We start from the raw sequence: 20,465 nt of genomic DNA, 5'->3' as shown, positions 1-20,465 counted from the left end.
TAAGAGGAAGTCAGAAATCAGATCTGACTCAGAGACGAAAAGTATCATGATCAATTAGTTATGTCTGCCATGGGTGTAGCATGGAAGACAGAATTTATTTGTCATCTCTACCCATTTTCCTGTTTGTATAATTACCAAGACATCTGAATTATTCAACTGCTGTTTTATGTTCAACTTTGATCTTTTTCATATCTCTTTGAACGTATTTCATATTCCATGAAGGAATAGGCTCCATTTTACTCAAATCTGTAACCCTGAAGTGTCTAGCACAGAGTCTGGCATACCATATGTGCCAGATATTTTTTTAATTAGTCTGGGTTGCCCAATCTCACATTCTCTTCATTTAAATACACTCACTTCTTATTTCACCCTGAGACTGATTCATGTCTGATCCAGTAAGGTTTTACTCAGGAGACCTTGACTGGGTCCATTTTACCTCCACATGCAATCCTGCTCTGCTTGGACCTGTGTCTTCTAAGGCTGAAGGTCCAATTAATTCTGAAAGACCCGTAAAACTTATAATTACTCTAAGTAATTACCTTTTGTCCTATATCTGCAACTTTGTCATCCTCCTGATTCCCTTGTCAATTAACTATAGTTTCTTATATTCTATATTCTTGATGCTGGGCCATCTGGGGCTTCACTAACTGGGGACTGTGCCTCCCAGGGCTAGCCAATTCTTAGAAATAGCAAATAACTGTTCCATTGATCCAAGTGCTTGCTATTCTGCCAGAACCATACTACATATTTTGGTTACTATAGCTTTGTAGTATCATTTTTTTATGAGGACTGCTTTGGCTATTCAGGGGAGAATTTTTTGTTTCTATTTCTGCAGCTTTACTGTATTTGTTTATTATTTCTAATAGTATTTTTAGAAGAGTCTTTAGGAATTTCTATAACCAATAAAATGGAAACAACCAAAGAGTATGGATGAATGGATAAAGAAAATCAGGTAGCCAAACCAGTTTGGTTCAGTGGATAGAGCGTCAGCCTGCGGACTGATGGGTCCCGGGTTCGATTCCAGTCAAGGGCATGTACCTTGGTTGCGGGCACATCTCCAGTGGGAGGTGTACAGGAGGCAGCTGGTCGATGTTTCTCTCTCGTCGATGTTTCTAACTCTCTATTCCTCTTCCTTAATCTCTGTAAAAAATCAATAAAATATATTAAAGAAAAAAAGAAAATCAGGTATATAAGCACAGTGGAATATTGTGCAGCCATAAAAAAGGTGAACTCTGCCATTTGTGACAACATGGCTGGATCATGCAAAGTGTATTATGTGAAGTAAATAAGTCAGATGGAAAAAGATAAATATTATATGACTTTACTCATATGTAGGATATAAAAGCAAAAACTAAAATAAAATAAATGAACAAACAAAACAAAAACAAACAACAGAGCCAGACAACAGATTGGTGGTTACAAGAGGGGTAGGAGGGTAGAGAGAAAGTGAAATGGGAAGGGACCTCTAATTGCATGGTGATGCATGGAACTAGACTTTTGCTGGTGAACATTGCTGGGAGCCGGTCCATCCTTGCTGTTTCAAAGGACCTGGCATATATGGCATACTGTTCTTAAAATGTTTGCTCACCTTCTTGGCACTATGTGTTTTAACCAAGGTCTCTGAGAAAGGTTGTTTCCCCAGGTAGGGATTTTCCCCTGAAGTTAGGGAGGGAATAAAACCTCTTAACTAAGTGCCAGGCAGGTAATTAATCACTTTAACTACGAACAATCATGCTTAAGCTACATAATCTTTACTCCCTGGAATGGAGATAAGAAACGCCCTAACCTTTGGAATAGAGATTGATAGGATTGGAATCAACTGGTATAAATACAGATGTAACAACACAGAACTTAGAAGACAGAACTTAGAAGACAGAACCTACACAGAACCTAGAGACAGAAGAACTTTGCTGGAGAGAACATGGCAAAAGATCCTGGACTGAACCTGACTACAGAAATTGGCAAGAGAACCTGACTAGAACCTGGTGACTGAACCTGGCTGGAGAACCTGGACAGAACCTGGCTGGAGAACCTAGCGAGGGAACATGGCTACAGAACCTGGCTGGAGAACCTGGAGAACCTAGCAAGAGAACATGGACACAGAACCTGGCTGGCGATCCGAACCAGAACTTCGCTGGAGATCCAGACCAGAACTTGGCTAGAGAAACTGACTGGGCTGCTGATCAACTGAACGCTGTCTGCGTGTCTTTCCTTCTTCGCCGACTCTGTCAACACCTTTGGGGACCCCTGGACCCGCTGGGGTTGGACCCCAGCAGAACATGATGTAGTACTTACAGATATTGATTTATAATATTATAAAACAATGTTACCTCAATAAAATTTTTTTAAAAAAGAAAGAAATAGTAAACAATACACCCTGGGAGTGTGCCTTTCACATGCAAACTAAGCAAACCAGAGTCCATATTCCAAACCACCCCGTCTACCTGGCTCTTACACTTCAGGAGGCAACATTCCTCTGCCCTAGTCATCCAGGGCCAGGTACCAGACAACCAGAGATAGACCCTGTATGCCACCACTTGCTGAAGTCTTTCAAACTAGCCAATCCTAAGCCTGCTTACCCTGTCCTTTCCAATGGAAACACAGTGAGAGTTCCAGCTTATGCTTCCCCCTTGCTCCCTTTGTCTCCTGAGTGGCCCTGGTGCATCCCCATGTGCCCTCCTGCATGGTGTGGCATGAGTCCCCTCTTGGGAACTGTGAGTAACAAAGGATCTCTGCAATGTCTCCTGATCTGTTAGCCTCGCCATACCTGAATAATAATGAAACCTACATTTTAAATCATCTTGCCATTCTGTATCCATTGATTCTCATTTCCTCACCTAGTTTTCAATCTTGCTTTCCAGAACTCAGAAAACGTGCCTTGAATGACCAATTTTTAAACGCTTCCTCCATTACTTTGGAGATAACTATATGCATCTTCCTCTCTAAATCACCTTTCAGAAGTCTCTCAATAGGAGCCCGGCTCTGGTTTATTACCTCCTAGGATAATGCCATTAGAGATAATCACATTTTGTAGATATCATCTCCAAAGTACAATTGCCTTAAGAACCTCTATTGAAGTATTTTTTCATTTATAACAAGATCTTATGATCGTTAAAAATAAATACAGCTGTGAACTGTGTCATGCAGATCAACACACCCACAGATTTTAAAAACCTCCCAGCAAAAATAAAATGTCATGATTCTCTTTTTTTTCCTTCGTGTTTTTTATATTTTTCAAGAGGAAATAAAAGAGTATGTGATGCTACTAATTAATGGACCTGTACATTTTAAATAAATTTTATTTTTAATCATAGTAATATACATAGATTTTAATAGGCAATTAAGAAACACTAACAAAAGGTATACTAAAAATAAATATTTCCATTCAACTCCCTTCTGTCACCCTCCTCATCCAACCAGTTAACCATGTTTAACTCTTCTGTTATTTACTGCCACAGGAACATCATCATATGTTCCTGTTGCTACTTCTGAATGTGTTCATTGTAGACAGTATCTATTGACTTTATATTACAGTACATGAAGGTTTACTTTCCTTAGGTCACTCTCCACCCTCCCCATAAACATCTACTTTTATAAACAAACATATTTCTATCATAATTACCAATTAAATAAACCATCAGAATTTGGTCACCTACATTAACACCTCCATATTTTTCAGTGTAGCTATGCTAGTTCTTCCCACAACAAACAGGAGCCTCTCCAGATGGATTTCCACGAGGTCAAACACATGATTTCCATCTCTCCCTTCTAGAGAACGCCCCCTAGAGCCTTCTGCCCTCCTGTTCCCAATGGTCTGGTGTTCCTCTAGGTCTGCTACAAAGCTTCTTTTCTGGGACTTCCCATCACTCTTAACTGGAACGTCCCCTCGAGAAAGCTGTTTCCTGAATCCCATGCTTTCTTCTTGCTTCGTGTGTTTTCCTATTTTGACAGAGAACATATCTACAGCTTCCTGAGAAGGGTGCAACAAGCAAAAATGTCTGAGGTTTTCTTTGTCTTCAAGTGTCCTTACTAAACACATTCTCTTAAGTAAGAGTTTAATATTCTCCCTAAGTATAGAGTATTTCTCTTTATATTTCTACCTTTCAGTGTTCGCTGAATGTAACTGATGCCTGATCTTTTGTACATGGCCCGCCTCACTGCCCTGCTTTCCTCTCTGTCCCTTTATCTTTCCTAGTCTCAAGTCTGAGAGATTAGTTCCTTGGCACTCCCTGTGTTTTCTCCATCTCTTTTCCTCTAACATTATTGGGTGGATGTTGGAGCTCCTAGATTAATGCTTGCCTTTTCTCTGCTGCAGTCCTACCTTATGTTTCTGACATTATCTTCTAACCCGTTTACTTGCTTAAATTTCAGTTGCTAAAAGTATCACTACCAAGAGTTTTATGTGGTTTTTTTTTTTTTTTTTCTCTCTCAAAAGGTCATCTTATTTCATGGATAGATGAGCTTCTCTTATTTCTTCAAGAACATCAGTTTAAAATGCAATTTATTTTCTTTACCTTTATCCTTCTTGACTTTTCTTTTCCTGTTTACTTTTTTGAGCTTTCATCTCACCCTTTCATATTAAAGGCTGACCGCAAATATGTGGCGGTAAATTCAATAGGAAGGCCTAAAGCGACTGAGAGCCCCGCTGCACGTAGGCCAACCGATGGACTATGCACACCAATAACCTGGCAATGTGAGTGCATCAGTTGGAGGGGGTAGAGGTATCGATAGGGAGTATGGTCTGGTCATGGCATTTAGGGAAAGAGAACTAGAGAATCTTAGAACTCTGCATATGTGTCTAATTGCTCTTTAATCAGACTGGTGCCTCAGTCATGCTATCCACTGTATCTGGTCTCCCAGAGCTTCTCTGAGAGAAGAAAGGGCAGTCGGTTACATCAAGAAGTGAGGCTGGAAACTTGGTATTTAATTTTTTTATACAGATTGGTGCTTCCAATGACTGAGAATTTCTGAGTTTCTGAAAATGAACTGTCCCCTTTTCCTCAGGACCCTCCTATGCAAGCACTTAGTCTTCTGCTGTCTGTCCTGTGTTCAATCTCATCGGGTCCATTCCTTTGTCTCTGCTCCATCATCCAATATATGTTGGCAGCTCTCATCTCTATTGTCTCTTCTCCCTTTCTTGTCCTGGTAGTTCTATATTTATTTAATGGCTTTTACTTTTTTACTGGGGTGCCAGCAGTAATCAGAGGAGATAAATACATGTGTTCTTGTGCCATACTTAATCCAAAGACAGCCTTGTACATTTTAATGACTAAAGTTTTAAAGAAATAAAACTGTGATTCAAGGCATAGGGAATCAATGAGGTAAAGGAAGATTTAGCCATTCCAACACTTAGATCGGGGAGCCCCAAAAGCAAGATTTGGACCACTACAAATACCATTTAGAAAATTTGTTAAAACAGAGGCCTGATTCCTGGAGTCTGGGATTCAGAACATCTGGGTGATGTCTAAGGACTGGTATATTTAACACATTCCTGAGTTATTTTTATGGTATGCCACTGATTCAGACAGGTTATCTTGTCATTTAAAACAAGAGCAAGTTCTCCACTGAATTTAGCAATGCAGTTTACAAAGTAAATTGCTCTCACTAAACTTAAAAATGTTTTTTTTTTCACTGAGCTTTATACAAAAAAGAGAATCAACTTTTATCAAGCACCTAGGCCTTCTGCTAAATAGCTCTTTTAGAACGCTAGAGTGGTAAATAGGTTCCCCATTATAAAGGTCACTAAGTAATTATTGGAGATATTAGGTCCTTTGCCTAAAATAATATGACTAATTAGCGGTAAAGTTTGATTTACAATGCAAAATCAGGGATCAGGGTCATTCCTTAATGCTTCTTCATGCTTTCAATAATCAATTATAACCAGCTGATTACATGCTGCATTTAGCCAGTAAACTAACCACTGGTAAAGATCAGAAGAGAAACTCCCTAACTAGAGATTGGGAACTGAACTGACAAACAAAACAAATATCCATGAAATAATCAGAGTCTCTGTATGATCTAACGTTCCCCAACAGGGATTCCAAGAATGTTAACATATATACTTAGTGAGGAAAAAGAGGGAAGTTTCCATGATCAATAAACTGGGTAATTGACTTAAACAACTTTAAAGAGGTATTTGTTCATTAACAAGGCATTTCAGAATCTTTAATGTAAATGTGCATCATGAATTTCCAAATGGAAGATGGAGCATTCCCTACACATTTTTGGCCTGTTATCCACCGCTCACATCTAAGACAAAATGGGGGGATAGAAAAATGCTCATAGAGAATGGCAATATGTTGATAGTTGAAAAGAAAGTTAATCTGGACAAATGAGTAGTTACCCAATCCAGTCTCTGAAGCATTTGGATAGCCTAAACTTTGCCCGGTGCCACACAGGTGGGAGTGAAGAGGCTAGGATGAGACTGGCCTGCTTCAGATGGAAGGCTTATACACCCACTAGGGCCCAATGCATGAAATTTGTGTGTGTGTGGGGGGGGGGGGGGCGGGGAGCGGGGTGTCCCCTCAGCCTGGGCTGCACCATCTGGCAATCCGGAACCCCTCAGGGGATGTTGCTCTTTCGTGCCCGCCTGCTCACTCCTTACCACTTGGCTCGCCACTCCTTAGTGCTGCCACGCTGGTGGGAGAGGGTCCCACCACCCCTTCTGCACTCGCCAGCCGTGAGCCTGGCTTCTGGCTGAGGGGCACTCCTGCTGTGGGAGCACACTGACCATCAGGAGGCAGCTTCTCCATTGAGTGTCTGCCCCCTGGTGGTCAGTGCGTGTCAAAGCAACCGGTCATTCTAGTCATTCTGCCGTAAAGGTCGCTAAGCTTCCTATCTAATAAAAGACAAACATGCAAATAGACCATACCTTCACTATGCCCAAGCACACCCACCAGCCAATCAGAGCAACTATATGCAAATTAACCCAACCAAGATGGCAGCCGGCAGTCACTGAGCTGGAGCAAGCAGGAGGCTTGGTTGCCCCCGCGATGGAGGAAGCCAAGCTTCCTGCCTGCCCTGACCTCTGCTGAAGGAGTGGCTGGGGGCCTGGGTCGCCGGGAGCAGGGCGGGAACTAAGCAGCCGGGAGAGGGGTGCCGGGCCGCTGGGAGCAGGAGCTACACAGCTGGGAGAGGGGCGCCAGGCCACTGGGAGCAGGGCAGGAACTAAGCAGCCAGGAGAGGGGTTCCAGGCTTCTGGGAGTGGGGTGGGAACTATGCAGCCGAGAGAGGGGTGCTGGGCCACTGGGAGCGGGGCAGGAACTTCCCGGGGTGGGCATCAGGCAGCCGTATGGGGCGGGAACTTCTGCCGCATTGCCATGGCAACACAGCAGAAGTCCCCGCCCCGTAGCTGCTTGCTCATTCACTTACTCGCTCATTCATTCACTCATTCACTTACTCACTCATTATTCACTCACTCACTCAGCAAACCCTCTCAGGTCCCTGGCACCAGGCCAGGCACTGAAGGTGAAGCAGGATAAGACAGAGCTATGTCCTCAAGATGTCAGTAATTCAGTAGGGCGAAGCAGGCACATGAACGAGGCAGTTGTACTCACAGATGCACTGTACTGGGTTCTGTGAGGGCTGTAACTAACGCTGACTTTGTTCTCTTGATAAAATGGGGCCTCGGGAGCCAGGCCACCCCAAGCCTGTAGGCCTGTGCCTAGGCCCGGAGCGGCCGGAGTCCCGGAACATGACAGAGGGTGCAGGTCGGGCTGAGGGGTCTGGCCCCACCCCTCACCCTCCACCCCCGTGCACGAATTTCATGCACCGGGCTACTAGTGCATATATATAGATAGTGAGAGTGAATGCTAGAACCAGTTGGAAACAAATCCAAAAGTCCTGCTTGGGTGTGGGGATGGGTGCTGGATTTGGTATAACAACTAAAATAAAATGACTATGAAACAATGAGATTGACAGTCTCCCAGGCCTGTCCTAACTGTGATATCCTGAAGGTTAAAGGAAACAAAACACTATGGACTGGAAGATGGAAAGATAGTTGTCCTCACTTATCAGGCACCCTCTAAATGTTACTTACCATGCAGTCCTCTGTATATTTTCAAAATGCATGTGCTGGGTGTATTTACTCATATTATAGCTACATAATAAATAAATAGTACAGTAAAGAGACACTACTGTTATTATTGGCAATGATGGTATCTTGTTAAAATAAAAGACATAGTCACTCATTGTGGTGTAATTTCCTATTCAATCTTTACAAAATCCCTGGAGATGAGTAGGGCAGTCATTGCTACCATCTTTGACATGGCATAACTGAGGAAAGAGATGCATTTTCAGAGTGCTTTCTGTTCCAAGTGACACATTTAACTATACACTAACTTGAGAGAATTCATTAGCTAAATTAACTCTGAAAGCTATTAGGTCAGTTTAAAGTATCAGAGGAAATAATATATTTGTTTGTTTCTAATCTTCTCCCCAGGAGGGTAGACACCTTGTCTGTCTTGTTCCTGTCTCATGCCTAGTACTTTGGACAGAATCTGACACTGTTAAGGCACTAATTAAATATTCACTGAAGAAATAAAGAGCATAAATATGTTCTAAGTAAAATAGCAACAATCATCTATACAGGCACCTATACTGACCATAATCAACACATTCTTAAGTAGAAAGTATCCTATCTAATAAAAGAGAAACATGGTAATTGGTATACGACCGCTACCCTTCCCATTGGCTAATCAGGGCAATATGCAAATTAACTGTCAGCCAAGATGGCGGCCGGCAGCCAGGTAGCTTGAAACTAACATGAGGCTTGCTTGCTTCAGTGACGGAGGACTCCAACGTTCCCCGCCTGCCACTGCAGGACTCCAAGCTGGCAGTTTGAAACATAGTTACAAAAATAGAAGCTAAACAAAACCCCAGAAACCAGCTTTCAGCTAGCGGGGATCTCAGAGCTGGAGTTGATACAGAGTTTCGATTGTAGAACCAAAACAAACCAGATACCTGCTTTCAGGAGCAGAGGCCTAAGAGCTGGAGCCTCAGAGCTAAAGCTGGCTCAGAATAAAAAAGAAAAAAGAAAAAAAGGAGCAGTTGGGAGCTTCAGTCCCAGCCTGAAAACAGCCCTCAGCCCCTCACCCAGACTGGCCAGGCACCCCAGTGGGGACCCCCACCCTGATCCGGGACACCCTTCAGGGCAAACCAGCCAGACCCCACTCATGCACCAGGCCTCTATTCTATATAGTAAAAGGGTAATATGCCTCCCAGCACCGGGATCAGCGGAGCCACAAGGTCTCCCGGCACCGGGATCAGCACGACAGGGGGCAGCGCCCAAACCCCCTGATCGCCCTGCAGCTCTCTGTGTGACAGGGGGCGGAGCCACAACCTCCCTATCGGCCCTGCTCTGTTCCTGACAGGGGAAGATGCCCCAACCCCCTGATTGGCCCTGCTCTGTGCCTGATATGGGGGAGCTCCCCAACCTCCTGATCGCCCTGCGGCTCTGTGTGTGACAAGGTGCGGCGCCCCAACCCCCCAACCCCACGGGCCCTGCTCTGTGTGTGACGGGGTAGAGCCATAACCTCCCCATCGGCCCTGCCCTGAGTGTGAGAGTGGTGGCACTCCAACCCCCTGATCGGCCCTCTTCTGTGGGTGATAGAGGGCGGCACCCCAACCCCCCCACCCCATGGGCCCTGCTCTGTGTGTGATGGGGTAGAGCCATAACCTCCCCATCGGCCCTGCTCTGTGGGTGATAGAGGGTGGTGCCCCAATCCCCTGATCCGGCCTGCTCTGTGCATGACAGGGGGGAGCTCCCCAAACCCCTGATGGGCCCTGCTCTGTGCATGACAGGGGGGAGCTCCCCAACCCCCTGATCGGCCCTGCTCTGTGCGTGACAGGGGGGAGCTCCCCAACCTCCTGATCGGCCCTGCTCTGTGCGTGACAGGGGGCAGCGCCCCAACCCCTTGATTGGCCCTGCTCTGTGTGTAACAGGGGGTGGCGCCACAACCTTCCCATCGACCCTGCCTTGAGTGTGACAGGGGGCGGTGCCCCAACCCCCCAATTGGCCCTACCCTGAGTGTGACTGAGGGTGGCATCGCAACCTCCCAATCTGCCCTGCTCTGTACATGACAGGGGGCGGCGCCCCAATTCCCCAATCGGCCCTGCTCTGAGCCCGACCAGGGGCTGCACCTAGGGATTAGGCCTGCCCTCTGCCACCCGGGAGCAGGCCTAAGCCAGCAGGTCGTTATCTCCCGAGGGGTCCCAGACTGTGAGAGGGCACAGGCTGGGCTGAGGGACCCCCCTCCCCTCCGAGTTCACAAATTTTTGTGCACCGGGCCTCTAGTTCCTAAAATAAACTACAATAACTTTTTTAGATAAAAAAATATGACAGTGGAAAGGAATATGAGTTTTATAGAAATATATAGTAAATCGCAACTTACCATAAAAAATGTGCAAAACATCTTGATAAAACTAACAGGGAAAAATCATTAAAAATTACAAAATAGAATAAATACCCATTTTATACATTTGACAATAACTGCTTACAGATTGTGAACTATCTTAAATCCAAGAATTTCCTTTTAACAGAATTTGATTTCACTAGCAGGAAGGTATTTTGTATTAAACTGTGCTCTTTTTTTGCATTAAGGAACAATTTAAAGTGAGCATTAATGAAAGAAATTATATTTTAGAGGGAAAGAAGAGCAACCAGAGGAAAAACTGAAGATAGACAAGCTTAAATTACATTTAGGTCCCCATAGCTAACGCAGTTTCAGAGAAGGATGGAGTTGCTAGACAAAATAAGTAGCAAGTTAAAGTAGAGTCATACTCTGGAGGGCTTTTAATGCAAGGGTGACAAGACTCTTCTTAGTTTCATGGCCACTAAAAGATTTTCGAGCAGGAAATTGCTATTTAGAGAGAACAATGTAGCAGCATAGCATACAAAAGAGGACTGTGGAAAAGAAAAAAACAGCATCTACTGAATTAAGAGCTAGACCATAGGAAAAATAACTAAAGTTTGAGCTAGGAATATGACAGTGGGGAAGAGACAAGAAAGGATGGACAGGTGAAGAGGAAATGTGAGATCAGATAAGTATCTCACTCTTGGCTTCACCACAGCCCATACACTGGTCATCCTGGACGGGGCGCTCAGTAGGTGTCCTCTGCCCAGCATTTTACATCTCACTTCTAGTGGTTCCAGATCTTCAATCCTGACCACAGAGGAAGCACCTGACCCAGGCCTGATCAATCACAGGACAGTATATGCTTGGTATCAGTGGTCATGTGAGCCAAGCAGGGCCAGTCAGCACCCTTTCCTGAGATTTACATATTGCACTGGAAGAAATTCTCTCCCTGTGAAAAAGTCCCCTCTACAATAGCAAAGAATCACAGAGGCAGGAGAAAGTTCAAAATGAATTGAGTTCCCAGGTCCAGTCCTTAAGGCACACATGCACACAGCTCTTCCCTGACCTGGGAGCTGTCTCAAGATGATTCTTAGCAATATAAACCAATGGTTTCCTTTAGGAAAATGTAAGCTTAATTTTTTTCACTTGAAATCAAGAGTTCCAATAATGCATAAGCTCACTGGTGCCAGTCTTCTCAATTGTGGCATCGCACCATTGGCAATGAGCACCCCACACGTCCTCCAGACTCTGGACTCCAGAGTGGTGGGAAGGCTCAAGTAGAAATCACACTCTAAGCCAGCGGTTCTCAACCTGTGGGTCGCGACCCCTTTGGCGGTCGAACGGCCCTTTCACAGGGGTCGCCTAAGACCATCCTGCACATCAGATATTCACATTACGATTCATCACAGTAGCAAGATTACAGTGATGAAGTAGCAACGAAAATAATTTTATGGTTGGGTCACAACATGAAGAACTGTATTTAAAGGGCCCGAAGGTTGAGGCGCACTGCTCAAGCACTGTAAAAATCAAAGTCCTCTACTCTGAGTATATTTTTTACCACAATTACTTCAATATATTGTAAATGCAGTCATTTCCCTTTCTTTCAGACACGTATGTATCTGATCTAAAACGATAAGAATGTTAATGATAATTTATAATACCAGCTTTTATGTGCATAATGTTTTACAGAGCCAGTCTAGCAAAGAAATAATATAATTGGGATAAAAATTCAGAACATTTTACTAGAGAACTCATTCTTAAAGAGGCTACCCGAACCATCCTCAGATGCAAGATTTTTTTTAAAAGGCAAGGGCATAACTATTTTTCTGTTAACACTAGAGGCCCGATGCACGAAATTCGTGCAAGAGTAGGCCTTCCTTCCCCCAGCTGCTGTCACCAGCTTCCCTCTGGCACCCAGGTCCCGGGCTTCCCTCGTAGCCCCAGTTTCATCCGAAGGTCATCCGGAAGGATGTCTGGTCTAATTAGCATATTACACTTTTATTATTATAGATACATCCTGAACATAGCAGGTGGAATGAAGCTCTACTCAGGATCATTACTCAGCTACTGTAGATTCTACTTTTAATTCCACCTGAAGCCACTTGAACTAAGCACAAGAGATGAAGCTATGGAAGATTGACTCTAAGATGCAAATTAATTAATACCTAACATTGTGTAAAAGATTACATTTTGAAATACAGGGAAATCATCTTTTACACGTACATTACCTAAATTTACAGAAGACAAATTATTTTCCATTTGGTGTGTCTACAAAAAAGGTAGTGGAGAAAATAAGTAAGTTTTACTCTTAACTATGAGGTTTGCATTGAGATGTAAAATAAAGTTTTTGGTCAAACAGGTACCATTAAATAATAAAAGTACAGTCCAAATCCATTAAAAGTATATTTTTCAATTAAGCATTAAACCTTGACTCTCTTCTGTTAATTTCATATGCTTGCATAGGCACAGAAATTATGGAATATTATTTGAATTGTTAATATAGGCCTAAAAAAGAACTAATCCAGCTCAATAGCAATTATCCATGTGAAAAATTAGTTTTCTTAGGAGGTGGCTTGTGCAATTTGGCTCTAATTGGTGTATGCCACCAATTAATGTCTAACAATGCATCTAGCAGATGAAAGAAAAATTATTGAAAATGAGTTAAATGCCATGCTTTAGTAGTACAGACTAATGTCAGTGTTTGTCTCCCACTCCTTTATTATTTTATATTATTTCATTATTTTTGTCTTCCTGGTTAGAACTGATTTGCATTTTCTTCTGGCCCTGTATTAGCCAGTAGCCTTTGCTGAGTTTCCAACTTTGTTCAGTTAACAACTGAAAGGCACTTACCCACCTTTTGCTGTGTGCCATGCTCTGTGGTAGGCCCCAGGGCAGCTACAAATGCAATCAAGACATATTCTTGCTATTATGTTACAAGGCCTCAGTTCTTGTGTCTCTTGTCTGCCCCCCATTGTTTTTAGAGAGAGTAGAAGGGTGGGAGAAAGACAGAGAGAGAAATATTGATGTGGGAGAGACACAACAATTGGTAACCTCCCACACATGCCCCAACCAGGGCCCGGGATTGAGCCTACAACAGAGGTACGTGCCCTTGACTGGAATCAAACGTGGGATCCTTCAGTCCACGGGCTGACACTGTATCTACTGAGCCAAACCAGCTAGGTCAGTGGTTGGCAAACTCATTAGTCAACAGAGCCAAATATCAACAGTACTTCTTCAAAACAGACTCGCCCAGGCCGAAAACCGACTTCTGTGCATGGGCCACGAAGTTTCAATCGCATTGTACGTGTGCCCGCACGTGGTATCTTGTGGAAGAGCCACACTCACGGGACCAAAAAGCCGCATGTGGCTCGCGAGCCGCAGTTTGCCGACCACAGAGCTAGGTCATCTCTTTTTCCATAAGATTTCCCTGTCATTCTAGAATTGGTCCAGCTTCAGTATTTCCATAGCAACTTATATTTTTATTTTGCAATGACAATGATAATGATGACTAATATTCATATAGGGTTTATTATATGCCAAGTATCTTTTTTAACAACTTTACATACATTAATACATTTAATCCTTACAAACCTGTGAGGTAACTACTATTATTATTACACTAGAGGCCTGATGCATGAAATTCGTGCAAGAGTAGGGCTTTGCAGCCACAGCGCTGCCTCCATCCTCCCCTCACAGCCCCGGCGGCTGCCTCAATCCCACAGTTGCAGCCCCTGCTTCATCCAGAAGGTTGTCTGGATGGGCCATTTGGTCAATTTGCACATGATGCTTTATTATTATAGATTCTTATTTTAAAGAAGAGAAAACTGTGCAGTAATGAAGTTAAATAACTTTCCCAAGGTCACACAGTTAAGCAAGAGAGTTGTGTTTCAAACACAAATTATCTACAATGTCTGTGCTCTTGGCCACTTGTCTATACTGTCTTCCTCTTAGCCAGACTCCACCTAACTCACTCATGAATAAACTGAAAAATAAATAAGTGCCAAATCCATGAGAATATAAATTAACATGAATGCTTACAACATGCTTTAAAAGTCAATAAAAGTGAGACAACTAAAAATGATGTGGAATCCAATCCATAGCTCACACTGAAAAAATAACAAATGTTTGCACATATGTTTATTTTAACTTAAAGTAAAATGTTTTATATATTTGCACATATAAGCAGTTTTTATTAATGAGGGGATTAATAGAAATTATATATACATACACACATATATACATATATGTACATATCTGTTTGTATGCATATACATGTATATATGTGTGGTGTGTCTCATATATATATATATGTAAATTCTATTAATCTACTCATTAGTAAAAAATTATTTAAATTACTAAGTATGTATCCTAATGATATTAGCTAACAATGTTCCTACCTTTCTCAAATTTATCTGCTTACTTGTGTCTATCTCCCATGAGTCTCTAAGATGTTCCTTTAACACCATAATTAGCAAAGTTCTTATATATATATGTGATTCTCACAAAATACTCTTTAGATGGGTGGGTGGACAGATGTACAAGGTGGGAAAGGTGTAATGGAGAACAGGAAGTCTGGTGAAGTTAGAGCCTAGAAGGTGAAGAGAGTTGAAAATGGTAAGAAAAGCTTAGTCTCTATTGTGTTGGGAAGTTTGAGGACTTTCTGAAAGTATTTGGGGGCCACTCAATTTGAGGAGAGGAATAACATGATCATACATGGGTATAAAAAGAAACGTATGGTAATAGACCAGGTGAGGAAGACGTAAGACAGCACTATTGAGTGTGTGACAGCATTGTGCCTGGCATATGTCCAAGAATAGGACACCAAACTGACCAAGAGCCCCAGCTTCCTCTGAAATCCTTCCTGGCAGCCATCTAGAGTCCATGCTTCCCACTGGCTACTCACAGGGGCTGGCTGAGCATGGCAGGAACACCAAGCTATCCTGGAAGCATGAATAACTCTGAGGGTTGCCTTTGGCTCAAAGAACTACCCTCAGATGCAGGGCAGACTTGGACACTTCCAGACAACCTCCAGTCTCATTCGCTTTCCCTGGGGGTCAAATCTGCATCATAGTCTGATGATGCTCCAAGCCTCCCCTGGCTCCTTTCTCATTTTCATTTGTGAGCATGACTCCCCAAAAATTTCTTATGCGTTTTATCTTGTCTTGGCATCTGCTTGGAGGAAAGACCAGTGGTGAGAGTCATACAAACCCATGAGAAGCAACAACTAAATTTTCAGGAATTTTACAAGCTAGTTTTTAAACATCCCATTATCAAAAATTAAATTATATAAATTTATAATTAAGTAAACCACTAAAAATAAAAGTCACGAATATTCAAAACTTGTAATATTCTAATTTTACTAAATTTTTCTATTACTTATGATCTTGAAGTACTTATTTGTAATGATGCAGACCCTATACAATGATGTTCTACCACACATCTCTCTGTGGGCAGCAATGTCACATTAGTGATTTGAAATTGGGCACAATAGGGGTATATATGCCATAGAAATCAACAAATGCTACAGAAATCAACAAATCAGTATTTATTTAGTTGTTTATATCACCTCTTACTTTCAGAAAGATGGTTGTAAACCATTTACTTGCAAATCACTTATCTGCATTCATAGTGACACAGTTTGGATTTGAGAATTTATAGAAAATATATTAAGAAATAGCATTGTTGTACTATCAGGCTAGGTTGTAAATTCTTTGAAGGTAAGAACAATGTTTAAATTTTCTTTACAAGTATGGTTAGAGCAATAGAATACTTGGGAGTTAACGTTAATAAAATATTTTTAAAGGGAAGGAAAAAATATGGAATGTTAAGAATAGAATAAAACTTAAAAATCAATCTTATTCAACTTCAACACTGTACAAATTAAAACTAACCCCAGTTTCCTCTGCTCACACAAATAATAGTGAAAATTGAACTTACTTAAGAAAAACAAAGCAGAACAAGAAAACTCTATAATCTACAGTAAAAAACAGAGTGATGTATTTTTACAGTTCCAAAGCCACGGTATTTTCCTAGTCTCCCTTATTTGCTCTTTAGTTTAAACTGATATTAAAATAGAGCTTTTCAGAGGAAAAAAATCAATATTGTTTCTGGACACAAAAAAATTTATTTCAATTCTACCTTCATACATCTTAACTTAAGACATCTTATGTCAAGTTAAGCAAAACTGTGTTATTTGGCTGTCTGCCCCATGCCTCAGAACAAAAGTAATCTAAAAGCTTATAAATAAAAACACTTGCTCTGGAATTCAAAGGAAACCCTCCAAATTTGGAGATGTGGGACAAATGTTTTTCATTTTATTTTAACAGGAAGCTGAGTCAGTGTCACAGTGATTCCCAGACTTTGGTTTGTAACACCACTGTAATGTTCCATGACATTTTCAAAATGAAATTAACTTCAGTTCATCTCCACTTTTAAAATATAGCACTTTTAGAGCAAATGTGATTGGTAAAATCAATATTATTATGTTTGAATAAAATGAGTTTGAACTAGAATGTGAATCACTTCTATGCTGAACAACCTCCCTGCGTCCGAGCATTTAGGCTAGCAAGAACATTTTCTTGTCCCCTTGCTTCTGCCTGGAAGTCAAATTTTTCCCTGGATGGTTGCAAGCATGGTCCTCAGACCAGCAGCATCACTTGAGAACTTGTTAAAAATGGAAACACTTGGCCCTCACCCCAGACCTATTAAATCAGAAGTTCTGGGGAATAGAGCTCACCAGTGTGCTGGTGTAAAGCTCATCTAAGTGACACTGATGTACACGAAAGGATGAGGACCACTGTTCATGGTGTTTAGGTATCTGAAGGGATCTATGAAATGAACTAGGAACTTAGGTTCTTCCAAGAATGTCCTATCACAAAGGAAAAACACATAAAATCATATTAGGTTTCTTTTCTTTTGTTTCTTCTTTATTTTTTGCTAATCCTCACTTGAGGTTGCTTCCATTGATTTTTAGAGAGAGTGAGAGGGAGGGGGAAAGACAAAAAGAGAAACAACTTGTGAGGGAACTACATCTATTGGCTGCCTCCTGCACAAGCACTGACCAGGGTTAAGAATCCAGCCTGCAACTGAGGTAAGTGCTCTTGACCGAGATGGAACCCAGGACTCTTCAGTCTGAGGGGCCAACGCTCTATCCACTGACCCAACCGGTCAGGCCATATTAGTTTTTCCTAAAGAACTGTGTGACCAGCTATAGGTAAAATCCTAAAACCTTAGGCACTGGGGGATGGCTGGAGGCTATGGGTAGCTCTCATCCATTTGCTTTCCATTAATTGTCCTCCCTTTATTAAAAACTTTAAAAAATCCAATCTCTAACATCTCTCAACTTCCTTCCCCAATTGAATTCTCACTATACATTGGTGCCTCCCAAACTTGGTTCATCATTAAGCAACCCATTTAATTATGTTATCCTATTCCCACAAATGACTGCATAAATTGCAGGATTTTGTCTAGCAAGATCTATTAAGCAATACAATTTTGTTTTCTTAGATCTATTAAAGACATAATAAAGAGGTCCATCAAACTTATGATTTTCACTAGTTACCAACTATTCCCCCAGAATTATTTTACAATTACAGTATTTTATGGCCATTTCACGTGTATACTTATGGTTTCTTGCAGAAACATTTTACATATTGGAAATGCCTCTTTTTGTTTAATATGATCTATACAATCTCAAAGGATATAGATTTCTCTTCTCTTTATTCTGCTAACAGTGTCTTGCACAGGTATACTATCTGGGTGCAATTATTCAAAAGAGTTCCACTGCTTTGACAAGAGATGCAAAATCCCTTATAGAATTAAGAAGGATTTTTCCTGTCCATGCAGTCCCTTCACCTATCCCTATTCCTGTCCTTTCTCTAAAAATTCCAACAACCCTGGCTATCTTTTCAGTTTTTCAAACAGGTTTTCTGCTTCCCATCCTAGGGTCCTTGCACATGATATTCCCTCTACCCTATATCTTCTGGCCCCTGTAACTTGATTACTCCTATTCATTGTGCAATGCTCAGTTCAAATATCACTTCCTTCAGATAATTCCCTGAAGACTCCTTCCTTATCATCACTCCCACCATGCCAGCTACAGGGCTAGATAAGATCACCAAAGTATTATCTCTTATTGCTCTATGCTTTTCCTCTACTGCAGACTATCCTATCTAATAATAGACAAACATGGTAATTGACTGTACCTTTGCTACGCCTCCCATTGGATAATCAGAGAGATATGCAAATTAACCCAACCAAGATGGCAGCCAGCAGCCATGCAGCTGAAGTGAGCAGGAGGCTTACTTGCTCCAGTGATGGAGGAAGCCAAGGTTCCCTGCCTGCCGTGGCCTGGCTCTGAGCTCCGAAAGCAACAAAGTTTCAATTATAGAAGCTAAACAAACCCCAGATACCTGCTTTCAGCCAGCCGCGGCCTCAGAGCTGGAGCCATCTCTTAGCTCCAGTGACAGCAACAAAGTTTCAATTATAGAAGGTAAATAAATCCCAGAATAAAAAAAAAAAGAAAGAAAAGAAAAAAAGGAGAGGCTGGGAGCTTCAGTCGCCAGCCAGCCTGAAAACAGCCCTCAGTCCCTCACCCAGACTGGCCAGGCACCCCAGTGGGGACTCCCACCTTAAAGGGGGTGTGGCCAGCCTGAAAATAGCCATCAGCCCCTCATCCAGGCTGGCTAGGCACCCCAGTGGGGACCCCCACCCTAAAGGGGGTGTGACCAGATGCAAACAGCCATCAGCCCCTCACCCAGCTGGCCAGGCACCCCAGCGGGATCCCCACCCTGATCCGGGACACCCTCCAGGGCAAACCAGCCGGCCCCCACCCATGCACCAGGCCTCTATTCTATATAGTAAAAGGGTAATATGCAAACTGACCCTAACAGCAGAAAGACTGGGAATGACTGGTCACTATGACACACACTGACCACCAGGGGGCAGATGCTCAATGCAGAGGCTGCCCTCTGGTGGCCAGTGCACTCCCACATGGGGGAGCTCTGCTCAGCCACAAGCCAGGCTGATGGCTGCCAGTACAGCAGTGGTGGTGGGAGCCTCTCCCGCCTCTGCAGCAGCGCTAAGGATGTCCGACTGCAGCTTAGGTCTGCTCCCCGCTGGCAAGTGGACATCCCCCGAGGGCTGCCGGGCTGCCAGAGGGATGTCTGTTTGCTGTCTTAGGCCCAATCCCCCGGGGAGCAGGCCTAAGCCAGCAGGTGGTCATCCCCCGAGGGGTCCCAGACTGAGCGAGGGCACAGGCCAGGCTGAGGGACCCCCCCCCAAGTGCACAAACTTTTGTGCACCGGGCCTCTAGTCCTATATAATAAAAGAGAAAAATGCAAATTAACCATCCCTCTGCTATGCTCAAGCCATGCCCACAAGCCAATGAGGAATATGCAAATTAGCCTGGCAAAGACAGTGGGTAATTTGCATACACAGAGCAGAGTGGGAGAGCCGGCAGCTTGGAGGGACATGGCTCCCTTGGTCGCCCCCTTGGGGGGACGTGGCTCCCTCAATCCGGGAAAACCCAGAGCTTGGGGAGCACCAGGAATTCTGGGAATAGTAGTTTTGGTGGCAGCCCCAGGACCGGAAGCGGAAGCTCAGAGCGCAGGGAGCACCAGGAATGCTGGGAATGATAGTTCTGGTGGCAGACAGATCTCCTAGACACTAGAGCAAAGTGAGCCTGGAGCACGTTACTGTTGTGGTTGGGGATGGAGGGAAAGCAAAGGTGAGAGACATAAGTAAAATCAGAGTGTCTAGGAAAAATTAAAGGGAAGATATCCTAAAACTTCCAGGAAATCTCCACCAATGGAGCAAACTAAAAAAAATGCCTCTATTATTCTGTGAGCAACAAACCAAACTGGGTTGGGGGTCTCAGACAATTAGCTCATATGATTGCAAAGACAGATACTCCCGGATTGGAGAGGGCTCCCCTGAGGGCTCCCAGATTGGAGAGGGTACAGGTCGGGCTGAGGGACCCCCTCCCACCCCTCCCACCACACCCCCAGTGCATGAATCTTCATGCACTGGGCCCCTAATATCAATATATTTATGTAATTATTTGATGACTCCCTCTCTCTTCAGAATGTAAGCTTCATGGAGGCAGAAGCC

Source organism: Myotis myotis, unplaced genomic scaffold (assembly GCF_014108235.1).
Source record: "Myotis myotis isolate mMyoMyo1 unplaced genomic scaffold, mMyoMyo1.p scaffold_m19_p_13, whole genome shotgun sequence".
Taxonomy (NCBI): domain Eukaryota; kingdom Metazoa; phylum Chordata; class Mammalia; order Chiroptera; family Vespertilionidae; genus Myotis; species Myotis myotis.
This window is presented reverse-complemented; position numbering follows the sequence as displayed.